Below are 10,377 nucleotides of genomic sequence, written 5' to 3' on the forward strand. Positions count from 1 at the left end.
ACCACTATTTCAACAACATGTGGTCAGTGACTGATAAGTTCCAGTGGAACCACCCCAGGGACTGGAACAATACCCAGCACTGATGCCATCTCTGATGTAACAGCTTGGCTAGAATGCACAGGCACATAGAATATGTCTACCAGAGGTTCTCAAACTTCATTGCACCGTGATCCCCTTCTGACAACAAAAATTACTACATGACCCCAGGAGGGGGGACCAAAGCCTGAGCCCACCCGAGCCCCACCACCCCGAGTGTGTGTGTGTGTGGGGGGGCAAAGCTGAAGCCCAGGGGCTTCTGCCCTGGGCAGGGGGAGGGAAGGGCCTCAGGCTTTGGCTTCAGCCCCAGGCAGTGGGGCTTGGGCCCTGGACCCCAGTATGTCTAACACCAGGCTTGGCAACCCCATTAAAATGGGGTTGTGACCCACTTTGGGGTCCCGACCCACAGTTTAAGAACCCCTAGTCTACACACTTAGAGTTGGGGGCTGTGATTCCCAGCTCAGAGAGACATACCTGCTTTAGGTCCCATCAACCCAGCATGCTGAAGGCAGTTAAGCCACAGGAGTGTGAGTGGCGGAGTGGCTAGCTACCCCAAGTATGTGTCCATCAGAGATGCTAGATATGTACTTGGGGCAGCTAGCTCCTCCCATTGCTCCAGCTGCCACAGCTACATTCTATTTTTGTGTGCTAGTTTGGTGAGAGGTAGAAGAGCTCCAAAATACTTTGTACCTCTACAATGCCTTCTATCTGAGGCTCTCAAAAATAAGTTAAGGCTCACAACCCTTCCTGGGGGGTAGGGAAATATTCCGTTTTACAGATTGGGAAACCAAGGCCTGGCGAGGGGAAATTACCAGGTCATGGCCACAAAGTGAGTGTGTCACAGCCAGGAACAAAACATAAGCCTGACTCTGTCTCATGCTTTAATCACAGTTGTCCTTCCTGAGCTGCTCTGAAGACAGATCCTGATGACACTCTGGGAAAGTCTATACTACAAAATTAAGTCAACCTAAGTTATGTCAACATACAGCCACCACAGTATTTGAATCAGTTTTACACGTCCACACTGTGCTCCTTGTGTTGGTGGTGCACGTCCTCACCAAGAGCACTTGCACCAATTTAACTGCCACCGTGGGGCATTGTGGGATAGTTTCTGAAAGGCAGCAACAGCTGATGTAAGCAATGTAGTGTAGGGTTACCATACGTCCGGATTTTCCCGGACATGTCCGGCTTTTGGGGGCTCAAATCCCCGTCCGGGGGGAAATCCCCAAAAGCCGGGCATGTCCGGGAAAATCGGAAGGTCAGCCGGGCCCGCGGGGAGCCGGTCAGCCGGGCCGGCGGGGAGCCGGGCCGGCGGGCAGCCGGGTCAGCCGGGCCCGCGGGGAGCCGGGCCCACGGGGAGCCGGGTCAGCCGGGCCCGCGGGGAGCCGGGCCCGCGGGGAGCCGGGTCAGCCGGGCCTGCGGGGAGCCGGGCCGGCGGGGAGCCGGGTCAGCCGGGCCTGCGGGGAGCCGGGTCGGCCGGGCCGGCGGGGAGCCGGGCCCGCGGGGAGCCAGGTCGGCCGGGCCGGCGGGGAGCCGGGCCCGAGGGGCCGGGAGCCAGGGGGTGCGCCGGGCTGCCGGGGGCCGGCAGTGCTGGGCGGGCCGGGGGTGGTCAGCCGGGGCCGGCACCCCAGGGCCCGAGCTGACCCAGGCTGGAAACACCGGGGGGCCAGCCTGGGCCGCGCCTCCTCCCCCCACACCCCCCTTACCTGCTTCAGGCTTCCCGCGAATCAAATATTCGCGGGAAGCAGGGGAGGGGGCGGAGACTTTGGGGAGGGGGCGGGGTTGGGCGGGGCTGGGGGCGGGGCCGGGGGCCGTGGAGTGTCCTCCATTTGGAGGCACAAAATATGGTAACCCTATGTAGTGTCTACACTGACACTGTATCAACCTAACTACGTCAACTAAAGCACCACGCTTCTTGCAGAGGTGAAGTTATTAAGTTGGTGTAGTGGGAGAGTTGCATCGGTGAGAGCTACATTTTAGTGTTGATGCTTACACAGTTAGGTTGATGTAAATTGCCTTATGTCAACCTAACTCTGTAGTACAGACCAGACCTCTGAGAAGGACAGAGCTGAATCATCGCTGTGCAGTGGCAGTATTGTAGCACTAGTAGGCCTTTCCGACCCTATCTGTCTAGTGAAAAGTGTGGTGGGGAAAAGCTTTGTTCTCAATAGGCACCTCAGGAGCTGGTAAAGTGTGAAAATTAAGGAGAAATCTTAAAACACTCTTCAGGGCATGGTAGAGAGGTGGCTTTCGGGGAAGAGAATCCAGGAGGGTAGGGTTACCATATTTCAGCAAGCAAAAAAGAGGACAGGTGGAGCCCCGCCCCTGCCCCTCCCACTTCCCGCCCCCCCAGAACCCGCAACCCTCCCCCCGTTCCTTGTCCCCTGACTGCCCCCTCCTGGGACCCCTGCCCCTAACTGCCCCCCAGGACTCCACCCCCTATCTAAGCCTCCCTGCCTCTTGTCCCCTGACTGCCCCAACCCTTATCCACACCCCCACCCCCAGACAGACCCCTGGGACTCCCACGCCCCATCCAACCACTCCCCACCCCCTGACAGCCCCCCCCAGAACTCCCAACCCATCTAAACCCCTCTGCTCCCTGTCCCCTGACTGCTCCGATCCCTCTCCCCACTCCTGCCCCCTGACAGCTCCCCCCCAGAACTCCCAGCCCCCCGCTCCTTGTCCCCTGACTGCCCCCTCCTGGGACCCCTGCTCCTAACTGCCCTCCAGAACCCCACCCCCTACCTAAGACTCCCTGTTCCTTGTCCCCTAACTGCCCCCTCCTAAGAACCCCCCCCAATTGCCCCCCAGGACCCTACCCCCTACCTGTACCCTGACTGCCCAAAACTTTCTCCACTCCCCCCAAAAAGCCCCCCCCTGAACTTCCGACCCCCCCCCCGTTTCTTGACTGCCCCCTCCAGAACCTCCCTGCCCCTTCTCCTGCCCCCTGGCCCCCTTACCCTGCTGCTCAGAACAGGGTGTTGGACTCTGTGCGAGCCGGACACGTGGCTGCGCTCCCCAGCACAACAAAACCCGGTCCCTGGCCCTGCACAGTGCTGCCGGAGCCGGGCTGCAGGGGAGAGCTACCGGCTCAGAATGCAGGGAGGAGCTCCTCTACAGCTGCTCCGGAGTCCAGCCCGTGACTTTCCTGCAGCCCTCCCAGCCGCTCGCTCTGCTCTGCCGGGGGAGGGGGGAAATCCCGGACATTTTGAGTTATTTACAAATTCCCCCCGGACGCTATTTTTAGCACTAAAAGGAGGACATGTCCGGGTAAATCCGGACGAATGGTAACCCTACAGGAGGGTAGAAAATGGAAATGTGGTAGGACTTTGTGGGGCTAGAGAAGCGGCCATACTGACCCCAAATAGACTTAATTTTACCTGTCTTCAAACTCTCTGGGCTTATTGGGCTACAAAGGGGAGCAAAAAGAATGGCCTTGAGACAGGATTGAGCTGCAGAGTCTGCATTCACATCCGAGCTCTTACAACATTCTGGCACATTTGACTCCAGAATTCTGATTCATATGTACCTTCACTAGGATACAGAAGCAGAAACTAGATCAGAAGCCCAGGAAACAGCTGAAGAAATGCAGTAATTTTAAGGAAATCAGCTGCTTCTCTCTTACTAAAGTTGTGATCAATAGTTGCTATTTTTTTTCTTTTTTTGGCACAGGTGCAACAAGGCTAACTACCTGTTTTGTAGTAGTCACAAATAAGCACTAAAGCTGCTGTGATGTTGGACACAGGACATTCTTGCTCAACTGAGAATGAGAAAATGATTTGTTACTGTGAGACCTGGAAATGGAAGGAAGGAACTGCATCAAAACTGGATGCTTAGAATACAGATTATTTTCCACTGGGATGAGCAGAGGGGATCCCAAGAGGAAGTTAGAGTCCAAACAAATTGATCTCCCCTTAGATAATCTCATCCAGCCAACAAGATCCTTGTTCACCCGCTTTAGTGTACTTGTTTATGCTTCTTTTCTCAAAAGAACTGTAAAAAACAAAAACAATCAAGCAAACCAAACCCAAACAAGAGACACTATAAAAAGGAGAGCGATTTTCCCACAACTTATGCTCTCCGGCTAGAAGAGGTCATGGTTGTTCTTGTTTTCTATACAGATCAATTTATGACCCCCTTAAAGCTATAAATTAAAAAAACAGATTAAGCGATATTAATAACAAGTGTTAAATTCAGATCCCCTAGAAACAGAGTCATCAAACCTTTTGAGTTCACCATGTTTATAGTTAGGCTTTGGGTTTAGTTTATTTGTTTGAATTTTAGAATGCTTCCCCTTTAGCTTGGCTTATGTCCCATTTATGTGCATTTTCTGCAGATATTCACTTGAGTGCCTTTTAATCTCACAAGTAATCACAAATACTGAGTTTTATACACACATACCTTAGTATTCATGGAAAGACTATTTTAAATTTGCACAGAGTAATTTAGCAGAATTTTTCCTGAGAATTTGGAAACTGGAAGACCAAAGCCTTTGTACTTATTAAAGAGTGGCTGTGTTTTAAATTTTACAATAGTTTGATTCTTTTCCGACTTTCTGAGTACGGGATAGATTTAAGCACTCCAACCTTCACACACACACCTATATGGGAGGGCTCTGCACACTAACATAGGGGAGCTTTCACAGGTAGGATATTTTAGGATGGCTAGAATGCTAGGACTGGGAATGGATGACAGGGGATGGATCACTTGATAAAGTGCCCTGTTCTGTTCACTCCCTCTGAAGCACCTGGCACTGGCCACTGTCAGAAGAGAGGATACTGGACTAGGTGGACCATTGGTCTGACTCAGTACAGCCCTTCTTATGTTCTAGAAGAGTTTATGAACTTCCGTTGTTATGAACTGGGTCTCCATATAGTGTTTAAGGTTTTAATTGTCCTAGATTACATGCCTGGCCTGTACATGAATGTATGTGTGACCTTCCCCTTCTTGCACAGCCTGTGTAAGGACAAATTACAATCATCATCACTTGGGGGGAGCACCTTGACCACTCCTGCCATGCACCTCTGAGGTCACAAAGTGCCCCAAGAGAAGCAAGGGGGGGAGGTGAGAAGGAGGTAGGGCCTTCCCTAGTACACAGAAAGAGCAAACTGTACTCCACAAGGGAGCGTAGCCATCCGTATGTTCCCCCTAGGCCTCTTCCAAGGCAATGCAGAGCTTCCCTTCCCCTGAGCTGTGCCCAAATGACACAATTGTGTCAGATAATTTGTGTTTTCATTGTCTGATGATTGCTGTTAAAGTATTAAGCAATTAGTAATTAAAGTTTCCAGTGTGACCTGCTTAACTCTGTTCAGAACTGCCTGAGATAGGGAGTCAAGATGGGAGAGGTAATATCTTTTACTGTACTTCTGTTCGTGAGAGAGACAAGCTTTTAAGCTTGCACAGAGCTCTTCTTGAAATAGGGCGTGGCAGAGCTCACTGGGTCATAAGGAAACCTGTCCTAGTTTAAGGAGCTGCAGGGTCAGCCAAAGAGAGGAGAGATGTCACTTGACAGACTTGCTAAGGGGCAATGGAGCAGTTGCTGAGCATTTCTACACTGCAGCTGGGAGCAAGCCTCCTAGTTTGGGTAGACAGGCCCATGTTAGCAAGGCTTCAGCTAGCACACTACACATATTATGTTGATGTTCTGGCTCAAGAAGGAGCTCAGGCTCTCAAGCACACCTGAACCTGTAGGGCTGAGATGCTGAAATCCATTCTGAAGAAGACTGTCTACACTGCTGTAGCTTTCCTGGCTGTAGCATAGACATGTCTTTAGATGGGGGATATGACAGGGTGAGATCCCACTCCTTCTTCTTCTCTGTCTACTCAGGCTATTCACTAACATCACTGTGTAGTTTATTTACATTATCTTACCTTTACTGACCCACACACCACATCATTTACAGCATTTGTTACTTCTCATCCCTTTACTAAGGAGTAGAGAGGGATGATCTGTCTCCAGCCAGAGACTCTTCCTTCCTATGCCTTCTTCTACTCTACTTCTGCTAATTAGGCACAGTTAGGTCCCTGCGGGGAAGGAGGAATTAAGTGGCATTTAATCAGAGTGCTGGTTTTTAGCTGTAGGTTCCCAGCATTGTTCGCCTCTCCAGCTTTCCTTGAGCAGGTCCTGTGAGAGGGTGCTCACCGCCCGCCCCTCGCCCTCTGGATCTTTTAATCGGGCCCCTGCCCCGTGAGGCCCCCTGGCTGTCCCCTGTGAATACCTCCAGCCAGCTGTGCAGCCTGCAGCTGGTTTGCTTCCAAACCCCACCAAGGGCACATCTGAACACACTTGTGCTCAATACTCTCCATTTCCTCACCCTCGTGTTCTGCACCGATACTAAGTGGCGGGACCTAATGCCATCTGCTGAGGGTGAGGAACCCAAGTGGGCCAGTCTCTATTCCAACTTGGTCCCACGGCCCGCCAGCGATATTAGCTGGCAGCTCCTTCATGGAGCCGTGAGCACGGATGTGTACGTGGCGTGATTCACCCCGTCCCCAATGCCTGTCCCTTTTGAGGCATGAGGGAGATGCTGGCGCACACCTACCTTGAGTGTGTCAGGTTGCAGCCCCTTTTCTGGCTCCTGCTGGGCCTACTTTTGCGGTTCTGGCTGCACTTCTCTCCCCACCTTCTAATGTATTGCACACCCCATCTGTGTTCCCACGAAGTCACAGGACCTCCTTATCAATCTCCTCCTAGAGATGGCCAAAGTGGCCATCTATAACACCAGAGAGAGGATGTTGGCTGGGGGGGGGGTGCTCTGGGACTGTGGGGCCTACTTCGTTCCTCCCTCATTTCATGCATCCGGGCAGAGTTCTTCTGGGCAGCATCCGCTGGCTCCCTAGCCACCTTTGAGGAGCAGTGGGCGCTGTCCAGGGTTCTCTACTCAGTGTCCCCCTCCGGATCTCTTATTATGAACCTGTGACCCCCACACCCATCCCTGTTTATTCATTTGTTGTCCCCTGTATTCAGTTGAACCTCGAGTTTGGTGGCTACTTTCCCTAGGCTGGGGGAGGGGCCTTCAGCTGTGGGTGGGCTTGTGCCCACCCATCTTTCCAGGATTCAATAGGTGTAGATTCCTAGCACTCTGTCATAGGGGAGAACATGGACAGCCAGAAGACTGCCAAGGAAGACAGGGGGAGGAGTTGGCTGTAAACTGGGAGTAGGAGTGGTACTAGCAGAGCATTTCTGAAATGCAGCCACCAGCAGAGAGAGAGAGAGAGAGAGGTGCCGCTAGCAGGGATTGGTGCCTTTCACTGTACAGCCTCCTCAGAGGCTCTGGGCAGCACCTCTGGAGACACATGGGGCCTGTGTGAGGTGCTGCAGGCGACTCTTGTCAGTAGAGGCAGCTGCAATGCTTGGTTACCTGGGAACTCCCCTGGGAAGCTCCCCTGCTCCTGCCTGGTTGGGGCAAGGGCAGCGGGAGGCAGGGATAGAGAAACAGGTCAGCGCTTCCCCCCCCCCCCCCGGGTTGCACTTAGTTGCTGTTTATATTTACTGTCACTACCAAAGCAGCTGAACGGCTCTGGGCTGCTGCAGGGCTTGGCAGCTTTCCCCAGCAGGATGAGGGGCTCCTGCTCTGTGACATGTGATTAGCACAATAGGAGCAAAGCCAGGTGTGCTGAATGGGGTGCTCTACTTCTTACCACCTTCCTACTTGTGGTGGTGCCTAGTTGTTATACTTTCAATTAAAACCTTGAAAACATGACAACCTGAAAGTAATTAATACAGCAGTGCCTGCCTGAGCTTGCAGAGATTCTGCAAGAATAGCTCTGAGATATTCAAATGCCAATGATCATAGTTTAAAATGTTGACATTTAAAAATATTTCATGGCTCATAAAAGCAGGGTGGAGTGGAGAAGTATCATTATGAAGATCTCCACAATTTACTCTGCAAGCTATGCTCATTTTGGGTAGGCCTTTTACAATACAAACTCCTTCAACACAACCATGTACTTGTTTCCATTATCCACAAGAGGAGTACATCTTTCCAAAATTCGGGAAATGCTGCACTAATAAACACCAAATTTCAACACCCCCCAACTGTGAGGAAGGTCCCATACTTAAAAGATGGAGAAGCTGAGGCATAGTGACGTACACACAATCACAATGGGAATCTGTGGCAGAATTTAGATCAGAACCAGCTGTCTTGACTCTTACGCCTGTTTCTTAACTACAGAATTATTCTTCCTTCCTTCTGAGGAATGTGGCAGGAGAGTTAGTTGGAGAAGTAGTTAGATGGTCTCTTGAGGGAGTTTTCCTGTAGGCCTTGGGGTGGAGAGCTGAACCCGAACAGTGGGACTGGAGCAGGTACAGGGATTGCTTCAGTAAAGGTGGTTCAACATGCAGATGAGATCAATCAGGGACCCTGAAAGGCTGCAGCACACCACGTAATGAAGAATGTCATCTAGTGAGGGGACAAAAAGGAGGAGAAGTAGGCCAGGGAAAGCTGCTGCTGGGATGGGTCAGAAGAAAGCCACTTCTTTGCAGAGAACAGTTTCTTGTCATTCTCCATGCACCCACCATTTTATCCACCTTTGCTTGGATTATTTTGCCAAGAATCATAAGGTGATGGTGTTGATCCACTTTGGAATGAAATTTAACAAGAGAAGATTGCGCTATTAAAAATGGATTCCAAGATTTATTCTGATAATTTAAACTAGAGTTGAACAAAGAGAGGGGAGTGGGGAAGGGAAGAACTAAATGTGTTAGAAAGGGGTATAGATGGATAATTGAGCAAGACAAGATCAATCATATCAGACAGTAATACAATAAAATAAAACAAATTACACTCCTATTGAGCATCAGATCAATGCAAGTTACACTGCTATGTGGCCTACACATACTAATTTACACCACAGTTATAGCTTACATCACCACTGCACTTAGCCCTGTGTAAGTTTACTTGGAATTCTTTAATTACAAACTGCTTAACAAGACAGTAGGGCTACCTTAGCTGTGTCTATACATTTGCAAACAGGATGTGCTGATACATTTCAAAGGTGCAAATTAAGGAGGCATGCTGAAAGCCTGGCCCTTGGCAAGTGGGGTCACATTTATTGTAGATGACGCTCTCTGAAGTTGTTCTGCTCGCTTACCAGTATTACTATTTTTATCCCTCCTGAATCATAGAATATTAGGGTTGGAAGAGAACTCAGGAGGTCATATAGTTCAATCCCCTGTTCCAAGCAAGACCAACACGAACTAAATCATCCCAGCCAAGGCTTTGTCAAGCTGGGCCTTAAAAACCTCCAACACCTTCCCAGGTAACCCATTGCAGTGCTTCACCACTCTCCTAGTGAAATAGTGTTTCCTAATATCCAACCTAGACCTCCCCCGCTGTAACTTGAGACCATCGCTCCTCGTGCTGTCATCTGCTACCACTGAGAACAGCTGGGCTCCATCCTCTTTGGATCCCCCCTTCAGGTAGTTGAAGGCTGCTATCAAATCCCCCCTCACTCTTCTCTTCTGCAGACTAAATAACCCCAGTTCCCTCAGCCTCTCCTCATAAGTCATGTGCACCAGCCTCCTAATCATTTCCACTGCCCTCCACTGGACTCTCTTCAATTTGTCCACATCCCTTCTGTAGTGGGGGGGACCAAAACTGGACACAATACTCCAGTTGTTGCCTCACCAGTGCCGAATAGAGGGGAATAATCACTTCCCTCGATCTGCTGGCAATGCTCCTACTAATACGGCCCAATATACTGTTGGCCTTCTTGGCAATGAGGGCACACTGTTGACTCATATCCAGGTTCTCATCCACTGTAATCCCCAGGTCCTTTTCTGCAGAACTGCTGTTTAGCCAGTCTGTCCCCAGCCTGTAGCAGTGCATGGGATTCTTCCTTCCTAAGTGCAGGACTCTCCACTTGTCCTTCTCGAACCTCATCAGATTTATTTGTCTAGGTCAATCTGGACCCTATCCCTACCCTCCAGGATCTCCTGTTGCTGAGATCTAGCCTCACCTTGGTTTCTCTCGGTTACTATGTTCCCACAGAGCTTTGCCTCCTTTAAAAGGGCTAATAAACACAGTAACACAGCTCATAGGGGTGTTATAAATCTCACCAGGCAGTTTGCCCACGGGACTGGCAGACAGGAGACCTCAGTGCTTAGCAGGGCCAGTGCAAGAGCATTGCCGGCACTTGCGCACCCCCCCCCCACCCTGCGGCAGCTCCCCGCCCTGCGGTGCCCCCCCCCCCGAGGTGCGCCCCCTGCCCTGAGGCGCCCCCCCTGTAGCAGCTCCCCCACTCCCCCAGGAGCCGTGCGACAGCTCCCCACCCCAGCTCACCTCTGCTCCGCCTCCTCCCCGAGCACACCGCCCCCCCTCTAATTCTCCTCCCTTCCCA

This window comes from Chrysemys picta, chromosome 1 (genome assembly GCF_011386835.1).
Source record: "Chrysemys picta bellii isolate R12L10 chromosome 1, ASM1138683v2, whole genome shotgun sequence".
Classification (NCBI taxonomy): Eukaryota; Metazoa; Chordata; order Testudines; family Emydidae; genus Chrysemys; species Chrysemys picta.